The sequence below is a fragment of the Lissotriton helveticus genome, chromosome 1_1 (assembly GCF_964261635.1).
Source record: "Lissotriton helveticus chromosome 1_1, aLisHel1.1, whole genome shotgun sequence".
NCBI classification, from domain to species: Eukaryota; Metazoa; Chordata; class Amphibia; order Caudata; family Salamandridae; genus Lissotriton; species Lissotriton helveticus.
In genome coordinates, this window is record NC_136057.1 from 1337515555 (window position 1) to 1337529401 (window position 13847).

The 13847-nt window shown below is 50.4% G+C and overlaps 1 long non-coding RNA gene across 1 annotated transcript in view; it reads right to left on the reverse strand.

The window, feature by feature from the left end:
- Positions 1-1287: 1287 nt before the first annotated feature.
- The window catches only part of LOC144772854 (uncharacterized), a 52213-nt gene continuing 39653 nt past the window's right edge, over positions 1288-13847 (reverse strand). Inside the window, exons 2-3 of the long non-coding RNA XR_013599859.1 lie at positions 3285-3553; positions 1288-1761 (exon numbers count right to left, since the gene is read on the reverse strand). This is a non-coding gene — a long non-coding RNA (uncharacterized LOC144772854). The remainder of the gene's footprint in view (positions 1762-3284; positions 3554-13847) is intronic.

Sequence of the window (13847 nt, forward strand, 5' to 3'; positions counted from 1 at the left end):
GTACACCACATCAACACCTCAGTAACAGACATTTGTAAATCCTGCATCATCACAGCAAGGTCATGGTAAACAGCATCAACAATATGTACAGCTAAATCAAATGCACAAGGGTAACAAAAAAGCCTTTATTCAGCAATTTGCAAGCTGAAAGGGAAAATCCAAAATTAAATGTAGTCCAATGTCCTCTCAAAAAACAAAGTTCTATGAAGGTGTAAGGCACACCTGTGACCCGTTGCTTGCCTGCACTGCTAAGGACAGGGGACATCCACTCTGAGGGGCATACATGGGACAGGCCAGGCACTGCAGGGCTCATCAGAAGGAGGCTGTGAAGTGGTGGTGGGTGCAGGAGAGTCAGTGGCAACTGCAGTGGAGGTGTCTGACATGGTTTGTGCCGTCACAAGTGTGGGGCATAACTCTGATGGGGTGGGTGCTGAAACCACTTCAGGTCAGGTGTAGTGGACATGGTCCCCACTGCAGACCCCGTGTCAGACTGGGTGGTCGGGGACTCGACTGCAGTGCCTAACCCCATGGGAGTGGAAAGGGTTGCAGGTGAGGTTGGCAGGACAGCTGGGGGGTCCACGGTCACCCCAGTAGTTGCAGTAACAGACAGACTGGTAATGGTGTCAGTGGAAGAGCAAGTAGGAGTTGGGGAAGGGCCTGAGCATTTTGGGTATGATGTCTCTGTGGGTGGGGGAACCTGGGACAGGGAGTGGCAGGGGAACCTGTGGTGTGCTGACCTGGGGGATGGAGGAAGGAGACTGTGCAGTGGAGCTGGGGGTGTGAGGGGCACTCTTCTCTGTTTGTGGGGACTTCCTCTTCCCCCTGTAGTCTGGATCTGCTGGATCGGATGGGAAGAGACCTAGGTCACACAGGAAGAGCTTCTTAGGAGATGGGGTTGCAGGTGAGGCAAGGGAAGGGCTCTTGGAGGGAGAGGAATCGGAGGACTGCGGAGTGGTTGTGGATGCCTGTGTGTGTGTTTGCGACCCATCCCCTGTGTGTGTGGTATAAGTCCCCTGGCTTTGCTTGCGTGCACGTTTGGACTTCTATTTGGGTGATTGTGTGCTGTCTGTGTCTGTGTGTTTGGGTGACTGTGCTGGTGTGTGTGTGTGCTTGGGACAGGTTGGGTGCTAGGAGTTGTTGATTGGGCAGTGGCTGTTAGAGGAGGGATACTGCTGCCGTCAGGGAGGAGGCCATGGACTGATTGGTCCTCTGTTGGGCAGACATGCCCGATGAGATGCCCTCCATGAACGACACCAGTTGTGTCAACAGACTGGTGTGTACATGGAGGACACTCAGCATTGATGTCTGCCCTACATGGATCTGTTTAAGCAGGTCCACAGACTCCACACTTAGGGCAGCAGGGGACACAGAGGCAGGGAGTGCGGTGCCTGGCAGGAAGGAGACATGCTCCCGAACACGGGAGCTGCCACAGACCTCTGGGATGAGAGCCAAGGGTAGGGTGGTGGAGGGAGCTGCCACGGACCTCTGGGATGGGAGCCGAGGGTAGGGTGGTGGTGGTAGTGGTGGTGGGAACAGCCTCACTATTGGTGCTTTGCTGGCTGCTGACACCCGCCCCCACAAGGAAGTCATCCTCTGAGCTGCTGTGGTCCTCAGCTGAGGTGGATGGTGCTGAGGACTCCTCGGTGTGGCTCCCCTCACCCTCCGTGCCACTGGGTCCCTCCAACTCCTCAGTCAGTGTCCCAGGCTGGCTCTGCGGCTCCTCTAATTCCGTGGCGCTGTCTCCTGTGCCCGTGGATGTATCTGCATATAAGTAGGAAAAGAAGGACCACATTAGTCGCCTGCACTGACTGCACACAACACTGTCAATACAGCACATTACAGGGCATGCACTGGCATCCTTTGCTGATATTTGCTCAAAATGCACACACAGGTGTACATAGGGCGATAGCCAGTCTGAATATCAACCATGGCACCCATATCCCTCCTGGACCTGTACCCATATGTCCGTTGCATGCTGGCTGATAAAATCCCAAGTGCACACATGCACCACATACACAGTTGTTGGACATGCAAATGACCATGCGGAAGTACATTACTATTAACATACATCACATCACATGCCAATCACTCAGTACAGGTGTCTGGATGAATGTATGCCCAGACTCACATTTCACAATCTTGTGATGCCTAGCAGCACAAGACACAATGATGTCCTTACGTCCTGAAAGCTAATGACACAATGGGGTGCATGGAGCACATCTGACTCCAATGCAGGATCCCTCTTCTCAAAAATCAATGCCCTGGCACAGACATGCATGGTAAGTCACTCTTCACTGTCACATGTCATAGGGCAATGCATCCGCACAACATCAGTCTGCACTGCGTCACATTCATAGCTCATGCCCATACCAAACTCTGCAGCTGACAAGTGCACCAGTCTTTCCCCTGCCACACACTGTTCTTGGACTATGATGAACCGACATCACTAAAATCTGACATATGAGTGACTGCAAACACAAGTACCTGAACATGAGCACCTCACAGTCTGCTGCTAATAACACACATCTGCGTGAAAGTCACTGTTGCATACAGCATTGTGCACATTCAACTGACCACACCATATATGTTGCACAGGTTTCATCCCCATTGTCACAACTCAGATGTCCTGCTGACACTAAAATACTCAACACACCAGTTGTCACAAAAAGGAAGCCACACCACAATGATATTGTGTCAGATACCTGATGGCACATTTCAGGAAGCACAATCAGTAGGTACATACAAGTGAGTGTGAGTACAGAGTCTCCCAATGACGTGGAGTGGGCATGACTGACCAGGTAAACCTAAAACAGTGTATTGGCCTGGACAGTAGGCAGGTGTCTGGGCTAGTGTGACATACGTCCTATACATACTCCTGAGGACACTACATGGACTCACCTGCTGCATGGGTATGTTTTAAGAACCCCACACACATGTTGTGAGCCAGACCAGCAATTTGAACACATATGAAAGGCACACACAGAACACATGTCAGAGACCAGGCATAGTGCAAAAAATAGATCCACCCACGATGCACACATCAGCGTCCCAGTAACAAATGCTGTGCAGGACCCTCAGCATAGCTGATTGAAGGGACACAGTGCCCAAGTGAAAAAAGTCACAGACTGTAGGGGCCACAACTGTGGATCAGATGAGGAGTGTGACATACAAAATTGAGGGACATGAGTCCTGGACTCCAAGACCAACATAATGTGGGAGTATGACCAGGCCAAAAGACTGCAAATAGCATGTCATACATGTTCACAGATCAGGCATGGACTTACCTCTCCTTGTTGCTGTCTGGCCTTCAGTTGCCCACCCATGTCCGGGAAGACCACCACCAGAATCCTGAGCATGTGAGGGGTCAGGATCCGGTGTCCGCCCCTACGGCGAGGAGGCACAGCTTCAGCTGGAACCTTGCGATCCTCCGGGTCCAGCCACGTAGGTCCTGCCACCTCTTCTGGCAGTTGCTGATCCGGCGCTTGTAGACCCCCACTGATCTCACTGCCCGGGCGATGGTCAGCCAGATTTCTTGCTGCTGGTGGGCATTTACCTGTGAGGATGACAAAGTGAAGAGGACATTACCACACATGCCACATAATTGTGCTACATACTGTAGAAAATACATGGAGTCATCACAACCTAAAAGAGGTACACAGGTAGTGCACCCATATAAATGTGCATTTGTGCTGCAGGTCTGCCATGGTAACATTGGCTAGGAATTTAAGGCTAGCACTACTGAAGTACTGCAGCAGGACAACTGTTCATCACATGTACCCAAATAAACTGCTTGCAGAAAGTACTCAGTGCATATGACTCCCACTGCTGTGCACAGTTCTTTTACTTTTAGTCAGACAACTTGCTGAAAATGATAGGCAGTGGACTGCACACTCACCTGCTCCCCTGGTTTCCCATACAGCTTGCTGTACTGTGGGAGGACCCCATCCAGCAGGGCCTGGTCCTCCTCCTCTTTGAATGCTGGGGCCCTCTCCAGAGTACGTGCATTGCAGGATCCAGAGGAAGCATAGACAGCAGCAGTGGAATCTGAAATGTGGTTCTGTAGCATGTAGTGCAGGCAAGTGAGCTCCCTGGGGCCTGCCAGCCTGAAATCAGTGCTGCAGAGGCAGATTCTGTGACATTGCCCCTTACTGATAGGCCAGACACGGTTGCATTCTATGAATCTGTCCAATCCATGGAAATGTAAGACTCCTACACGTCTTCCGCATTGTTCAAAACTCTCACCTTCAGGATACCCTAGGATTGCAACATTGTTGTACACATCCAACTGAATTTCCAGTGCACGACTCGAACGATTTTTTAAATTTGCATCTGTCTCAATACGATTCTATGGGGTATGCTTGCGCATGTCTCGTACCAGAACAGCACGATGCGTCACTGTAGAAGTCACCCGCGTCGGGTCACATTGCATACGCGTCGTTTATGCATGAACCGAGCCGTGTGCACGCATTGCCCATTGTCATCAATGTGATCCGATGCAGGTGACTGTAATGCATACGCATCGTGCAGTCAATGGACAACGTGTGCGCACCATTCGGTCCATGCATGTACGGCGCGTCTGCATACAAGTCACCCACGTCGGATCACATTGGTGTGACTTGCAGACGGTTTACACACAGATTTCATTGCCATGGCCACACCTACAACATCATAGCATGTCTCACACTGCATCACATGGCATGTAAGGCTGCATCACCTGTGTGGGTAGGGGGGGCAACATTTCTATTCTTGTGTGGCACTTAGGTGCAGCCACTCCCAGGCTGGGCACGGGTTCATGGGGACAGATTCGTTTTTGTGTTGTGCACCTCACAAAGGTAATGTACAGCAGTTGGCTTATGGGCATGATTCATGGACACAGTACCAGTTTGGAGATGTGTATGACCTGTCACATACACCATGAGTACAGGGTTGCATGTCATGTACGTCACAGAAAGACCCATGGCCACAATCATGATGTACCCCCACAGTCTGTGTGCATGTTGTGTCTCTGATGTTTGTGGTTCCATGTGGCCAATGTGAGACAGGTGCCACGATGTGCCTTGTGCATCCACATTTATGCTGTGTGTGTGTGTCTCAGGCACGTCCATGTATGGCCAGCAGGGACCACAGGGGTCACTAACTGTGGGACTCATGATTGGTAGTGTGATGTCCATGATACAACATGTCATTTCAGTGCACATGTGGCAATACAGGGACCATGGCTATCTCCATGACATGGAGTTGTGATGCATGTGAAACATCAGTCCTCACTTGTCACTGTGTTGTGTGGTTTGAAGGTGACAGCAGTCCATAGGTACTGTGCCACAGCCCAATGATTTGCCATTGCACCCCAAGGAACTCATGTACACATGTCGCATTCATATGTGAGATGAAGGGCATGAAGGTGAAATATGTGTCCATAACCATCAGCACACACCTCAGGTTATTGTATATTGCCATGATGTATCATGTGATTATTTCTCAAGGTGAGTGCCACATGGGTAGCTGAATGTATAATCTTTCTTTACCCATCTCTACTGCAGGGCACCAGCAGTACATAGACCGTTCCCTGACCTTGAGACCATGGTGGAACGCGACAGCCTCCAATGGTACCACTTCACCAGGAGACTGATAGATGTGTTGGCGGAGCAGTTGGCACCACATCTGCTACCTGGCCGGACATACCCGACAACACTGACACCAAAGGTGAAGGTGATGGAACCCCTCCACTTCTTTGCCACCGGTACCTTCCAACACACTATGGCTAGTGCTGGTGGTATGTCACAAACTATGTTCAGCCGTGTGCTTCATGATGTCTTGGAGGGGATGTTGAATTACCTAGACTCCTACATCAAGTTTCCTAGCCCGGGTAAACTCACTGACATTAAGGATGCCTTTTATAGATTTGGGAGGATGCCAAACGTAATTGAATCAATCAATAGCACACATGTGGCCCTGATGCCACCACGGGCACATGAACAGACTGCAACAGGAAACATTTCCACTCAAGCCATGCTCTGGTGGTATGTCTGGCGGACATTGTGATCACACATGTGTGTGTACGTTTCCCTGGTTCTGCGCACGATGCGTACATCTTGAGGAGGAGTCACATACCATTGATGATGTCACAGATGCCAAACCAGCGTGTCTGGCTTGTTGGTGTGTACTGTTTACCATTGTGTGTGTTTGGCAATGTTGTCTCCCACCTTCTTACAATACTCAACTAATGTGTAATTCTTTGTATGTAGATGACTCTGGATACCCCAACATGCCGTGGTTGCTGACACCCCTCAGGAACCCTGTGAAAGCATCCGAGATGCGGTACAATGAAGCACATGGCAGAACCAGGTGAGTGATAGAGCATACCTTTGGTCTCCTGAAAAGCCGCTTCCGCTGCCTGGACAAGACCGGCGGGCCCTCCCATACAAGCCTGCAAAGGTGTGCAAGATCATCATCGTGTGCTGCATGCTCCACAACATGGTACAAAAGGGGGTGGTGATGAACGGAGCATCTGAACCAATCAAACACTCACACCCAGTCAACAGATCTGGGTTTAATCCATCACCGTTCTCTAGCCCACTCTGCCACCCCAGTTCAGACATGGCCATATGCAAATCAGTCTGACCCTGTGCCTCATGGGAACAGTCCAGCCCGAACTGCCAAGCCATGCCTTCCCTAGACCGGAAACAAGCTTCCGAGGACCGGTTTCTGGCATTTCAGCCGTCTTCAGCCCGGCTTGCTTGAATCCAGTGGCAAAGTGAGCAAGGTATCACGTCTGAGCATACCCTGCCAAATTATGGCGAACAAAGTGGTACAAAAGGGGGTGGTGATGGCATGCTCCACAACATGGCAGTGCGGAAGAAGTTGCCTCTCATACAGGACGATGACGACCAACATCCACCACCTGTGGAGGATCCTGGCCTGGGCCACGAGGCCAGTGATGATGATAAGGGTGACGTCTGCACAGAGCTCATCAACAACTTCTTCAGCTAAATGTGAGTTCACAGGGTTGTCATGTCAATGTCCTGAGTTAGCCTGTGATGTGTTTGTGCAGCTCAGTTGCTGTTTGAGTTTGTCCGTGTGGTACTTGACTGGATGCGTGCAGTGATGTGTCCTGTCAGATGGTCTGTAGTCCACAATGGTGTTGACATGCTAATTTGTTACTGTGTAGGTTTCTTGTGACATGTTTATTGCACTTCCATCCTGTCTGGCGTGCTTCTGACTGTGTCTCATTTCTGTCCTTCCCAAGGTACTTTGCCAGTTGCTTGGTAAAGTCTGACACCGACAACCAGAATCTAATGCCAGGGTGGGACTTCTAGTATGCCATCATGTGATGTACCAGACACCCCTGAAGCGCTATTTGACGACAATTTGTGACCGTCTGCCCACTGTCATGTGGAGTCACTTTGCTACTGTTGTGTAATAAACTTGTTTCTGATTTGTAATGAACCCATGTTTCACTTACTTATGTGTATTGTCTGTCTTCACACATCTGACTGACATTTGGTTACCTCACCTGTGGGCTTGTTAGCATTGACTGTGGAAAGGTGTGGTGTCTATATATATCTGGCAAACATCTTTGTAGGCAATGTGTCACATGTCCATGGTGAGTATGTTTTGTGGTGCCCTATTGGTGTGACTCCCTCATGTGTGTCACATCAACATGAGTCACATAACGGTAATGACATTGCTGTAGTAGTCTGCATGCACTGTGTACTTCGGCATTTCATCATCTCCATGACACATACCAAATTTTAATCACAACATAGGCAAGTATAGTGAAATAGTGAATTTATTTACATACATGTGTGGAGATAGTGATGTACATGAAGTTTAGAATCCAAAGTTCATAGATGACTTTGAAGTATTGGTAGATGAAATGTCCAGAGTGAAGTCCACATTCATCTTCTACATTAGTACAACATGGACCCTCCATGTCATGTTGGGGAGTTGTGTCATGTGCAACAGGGTGAATGCTTTGCACTCAAAGAACAATATCCAAAACAGGTTCTGGGTTCCTGGGGGATGTGCATGGACAACTGTGGCTCACTTGTCCTTCTTCGGACGACCCCTCTTCTTCTTGGGGATGATCCTCAGGTGCAGGCATCGACGGTGCATCGGACTCTCCACCAGATTCATCCTCCCTCCCTGTGGCATTTGCAGATGTTGTTGCAAGAGATGTTGGGGGCACACAGGGAGGTGTGGACATATTTCTGCTGATCTGGCGGAGACAGTTCAATATGTCACTATGCACTGCAGTAAGTTGGTCCCACTTGGCCTCCATGCGTGCATGATGGCCAGCCTGCTCCTGTTGCATGTCCTTGCGGATTCCCACTACTTGGCTGAATCCTCCGGTGCTATCCTGGTACGCATCTATGGTGCGTACCAGTTGGGGGTCATCAGGCAGTCCAGGCCCCTCTGCAGGCTGTGACCTCTGCCTAACACCACTCCCACAACCCCGAGACACCCGGGCTGGACTTGTGTTGGCACGCACAGTTGACCAAGGGCCCCCTTGGGTGTTGCTACTGGTGTCATTGTTCGTAGCTTCCTGGGTGGCCAGTGTCCCTGTGCTGTTTGAATTTGGTGTCCTAGGTCTGTCCGTGTTGGCAGGAGTGTTAGGTCTGTGGCCAGATGTTGTTGGCGTAGCTGCAGGGGGTGCAGGTGTTTCTGATGGTGGGCCTGCATGATGACTAACACTGGAGGTGCCAGGTTGATCTTCGTCATCCGAAGAGGACAGAGCAGATCCACACCAGAGAGCTCATCCTCCACCAGAGTCTGGGCCAGGGACTCCTCTTCACTTACTGCTGTTTCCTCAGCAGCACCTGTGTTTGGAAGAGACAGACATTGTCAGTTGTATTACTACAGACATCAATGGTTAACCTATGTACATCGCAACAGGGAGGGAGGAAGAGGTACTGATACATTCATCTTGCAATGGGTAGTTCTAACAATGAAGGAGGGGGCAAGGGATCACTCATCCTGTGCAGCCATTGTATTTACATGATTTCATTCCTTAGTAAATTCCCTCAAATACGTATACAGGAATGGGGCAGTGCTTCTTGAATTGCTGCCTCAGTGTACTGTAGCAGCATTTACTTTGGGTTACCATTGTTGCAAATATGATGTGCCTCCACCTGGAAGTAGACTGGCTGCTTTCCCAGTAGTGCCCAGAGGAGAAATTAGCTCTAGGATCACATGGGGCTGCAACATGTTGACCAACAGTGACCGACCCTGGTGCGGTGGATCTGTAGCTGAATCCACACACGCAACACCTTTGTTTGTAACTTCATACATCACAATGTACACCATTTTTCCTTTGTATTTGGGTGTTGTGAGTGCTTTTGACTCACAGCACTTGAGCACAGACACACACTGTCAGTTTTAATCTCTGGGCAATACTGGGGAACCAGCCACTTTACCTCCAGGGGGATGTACAGCATATTTGCAACAATGGGGAGCCAATGATGATGATGCTACAGTACAGTGATGCGGAAAAGCATGATATCACGCACTACGCATGTGTACATATGTGAGGCTGTCACTGGAGGCAACATAATAAGTAATGAACCAGGTTGCACAGGAAGAGTGAACCATTCACCCCTCCTTGATTTTTGTAACAATGTTTGGTATACATGACATGTGCAACGGGACGTCAGGATGCATGCCTGAACACTGCATTATCTTCAGTCGTCACAGACAGAGAATGATATTGTGGTAGCACATTGTCCCGCCAACATGAAGCCATTCAATGTGCATGTAGATGTGTGCGCACACCCAGCTCATGTATGGATTTCGATGTACATGGTCATTGGTACTCAAGGGCCATCAGGTGTCTGACACAGGAGTGTAATCCCTGTTAACATTTGATTCTGCTTCCCTGTGAGGGTGTGTGCCAGTGCTGTCAAGATGGCAGATAGTGGAGTTCTGGTGTTTGATGGTGGCCAATTCCCAGCAGGGTCTTGTGCTCCCTACAACAGAGCTCAGTCCCAGGGTACCTGCCAGCCCATTTCCACCCCCTGTGAGGTGAGCATGGTGCAGTGTGGGCTTGCTGAGGCATGTAGGTGGATGAGGTTTGTGAGTGACTGTAAGTCCCACCATGCTCTGGGCTACACCCCCTTTCCCAGCATGCCCTCACTTCCCTCCTTCTGACTCTGCTTCCCTGTGAGGGGGTGTGCCTGTGCTGTCAAGATGGCAGACAGTGGAGTTCTGGTGTTTGATGGTGGCCAATTCCCAGCAGGGCCTTGTGCTCCCCACAACAGAGCCCTGTCCCAGGGTACCTGCCAGCCCATTTCCACCCCCTGTGAGGTGAGCATGGTGCAGTGTGGGCTTTCTGGGTCATGTAGGTGGCTGAGGTTTGTGAGTGGCTGCAAGTCCCACCATGCTCTGGGCTACACCCCCCTTCCCAGCATGCCCTCACTTTCCTCCTTCTGACTCTGCTTCCCTGTGAGGGTGTGTGCCTGTGCTGTCAAGATGGCAGACAGTGGAATTCTGGTGATTGATAGTGGCAAATTCCCAGCAGGGCCTTGTGCTCCCTACAACAGAGCCCAGTCCCAGGGTACCTGCCAGCCCATTTCTACCCCATGAGGTGAGCATGGTGCAGTGTGGGCTTGCTGAGCCATGTAGGTGGCTGAGGTTTGTGAGTGACTGCAAGTCCCACCATGCTCTGGGCTACACCTCCCTTCCCAGCATGCCCTCACTTCCCTCCTTCTGACTCCGCTTCCCTGTGAGGTGGTGTGCCTGTACTGTCAAGATGGCAGACAGTGGAGTTCCGGTGTTTGATGGTGGCCAATTCCCAGCAGGGGCTTGTGCTCCCCACAACAGAGCCCAGTCCTAGGGTACCTGCCAGCCCATTTCCACCCCCTGTGAGGTGAGCATGGTGCAGTGTGGGCTTGCTGGGTCATGTAGGTGGCTGAGGTTTGTGAGTGGCTGCAAGTCCCACCATGCTCTGGGCTACACCCTCCTTCCCAGCATGCCCTCACTTCCCTCCTTCTGACTCTGCTTCCCTGTGAGGGTGTGTGCCTGTGCTGTCAAGATGGCAGACAGTGGAGTTCTGGTGTTTGATGGTGGCCAATTCCCAGCAGGGCCTTGTGCTCCCTACAACAGAGCCTTGTCCCAGGGTACCGGTTGTATGACATCACAACGCGTGCTAATGCATCGCCAGCCATTACATCGCGGTTTTTACAACGCAAGTCGTTACAACAACTTGCGTTGGAGGGCGCTGGACTTGGGAGTAGTATAATTTACTATTCCAACTCCAGTCTACATACAGTAGGAAAAGTGTTGTATAGTAAATTATACTATTCCTTGTCCTAGAACGCCATCCAGCGCAAGTCGTTGTAACGACTTGCGTTCTAAAAACCGCGATGTAATGGCATCGCGATGCAACGACCGCGTTGTAAACGACGTTTCCCCAGGGTACCTGCCAGCCCATTTCGACCCCCTCTTAGGTGAGCATTCTTCAGCGAGGTGTTGATGGTCCAATTGGCAACAACACCATCATGCTTTTGTATATACTCATTTCACCAACATACCCACTCTTCCTTCTTGTCAGTCAGCTTCACTGTGAGATTGTGGTGTGGTGGCAAGAATGTCTGACAGTGTTTACTCATATTAGTGCCACTGCCTTGCCCAATTTGTTGGTAGGTTTGTACATGGCATGACACACTTACAAATCACTATGATGTGGCCATTATTGTGTTTGTCTGACTAGCTTACACTTCTTGGGCTATCTACCGCAATGGATCGCACACCGCTAGCCCCTCCTCCATATCGCCCCTAAGGATTCTGGTACGTATAGTTCATTCATAAGCTCGTCAGCTTAAAGGCTCAAGGGAGCCCATTTGTAGAATCAACCGCAATGGATCGCACACCGCTAGCCCCTCCTACGGATCGCCCCTAAGACCTGTGACGGTTGCTTGGCGGCCTTCTTTTCCACCCCAACAACGTTCTCTACTGATGAGGGAAGATATTCCGAAACCTGGGCCATGTCTCGGGTCTAGAGATCTTCACAACAACAAGTACTTACTTGCACCTACTGAGGTGAACCACTTATGAACTATACGTACCAGAATCCTTAGGGGCGATCCGGAGGAGGGGCTAGCGGTGTGCGATCCATTGTGGTTGATTCTACAAATGGGCTCCCTTGAGCCTTTAAGCTGACGAGCTTCTGGATGATGCACCTGCGTGCCGGTTAGGCATCAAGGCCTGTGACGGTTGCTTGGCCGCCTTCTTTTCCACCCCAACTATGTTCTCTACTGATGAGGGAAGATATCCTGAAACCCGGGCCATGTCTTGGATCTAGAGATCTTCACAACAACAAGTACTGACTTGCACCTACTGAGGTGAACCACTTATGAACTATACGTACCAGAATCCTTAGGGGCGATCCGGAGGAGGGGCTAGCGGTGTGCGATCCATTGCGGTTGATTCTACAAATGGGCTCCCTTGAGCCTTTAAGCTGACGAGCTTCTGGATGTCGCACCTGCGTGCCGGTTAGGCATCAAGGCCTGTGACGGTTGCTTAGCGGCCTTCTTTTCCACCCCAACTACGTTCTCTACTGATGAGGAAAGATATCCCGAAACCCGGGCCATTCTCGGGTCTAGAGATCTTCACAACAACAAGTACTTACTTGCACCTACTGAGGTGAACCACTTATGAACTATACGTACCAGAATCCTTAGGGGCAATCGGGAGGAGGGGCTAGCGGTGTGCGATCCATTGCAGTTGATTCTACAAATGGGCTCCCTTGAGCCTTTAAGCTGACGAGCTTCTGGATGACGCACCTGCGTGCCGGTTAGGCATCAAGGCCTGTGACGGTTGCTTGGCGGCCTTCTTTTCCACCCCAACTACGTTCTCTACTGATGAGGGAAGATATCCCGAAACCCGGGCCATGTCTCGGGTCTAGAGATCTTCACAACAACAAGTACTTACTTGCACCTACTGAGGTGAACCACTTATGAACTATACGTACCAGAATCCTTAGGGGCGATCCGGAGGAGGGGCTAGTGGTGTGCGATCCATTGTGGTTGATTCTACACTTCTTGGGCTGATTGACTTTTGTTTACTATGCCTTTGCTATCAGTGCATGGTTTCACTGCCCCCTTAACGGTGATGTGTGTGTATTGTGACACAATATTGAGTATATTGAATGTGTACTCACCAGGCTCTGGTATGTCTGGTAGACCATGTACGCCCTCTATTGGTAGGAGGTCCCGCACCTTCTCCTCCCAGGACCTGAAGTAGACTGGTTTGGCAGGAGGGCCACTGCCAGTGCGCTGGCTCAAGGCGTGTTCCTTCTGGAGGAGCTTCTTGACGCTCCTGCGCACGTCATACCACCTGTTCTGGATGTCAGTCTTTGAGCGATACGCTGGTGCTTGTGCGTTCACCTTGTCCACGATCTTCTCCCACATCTTGGTTTTCTGTGATATGGGCTCCTTTGTACCAATGTGCCAAACAAATATGGCTCCACTCTGAGGATCTCATCTACCAATATTTCTAACTCAGTGTCTGTGAACTGTGGATTCTTCTTAGGGGGCATGGTGATGGGTGGTGGTGAGGAGTGATGTGGGTGGGTCTGTGTGGGTGCAAGTGTGGGCGGGTGTCTGTTTTGTTAGGTGTATGTGTGAGAGCTTTTGAAGGGGTGTTGATGGTGTGTATTTTGTGTGAGGGGTGAGTTGTGTATGTGTGTCTGGTTGGTGTCTCAAGTTGTTCTGTGCTGGCTGCTCTGTTGTATTTGCAAAGGATCATGGTAGTGTTTTTTTGCCATTTTATTGGTGGAGTTGTGGGTGTGTCTGTGTTTTTTTAAATGTATTTGTTTATTGACTTTGTCATTTCTTGACTGGTCTTTTTTT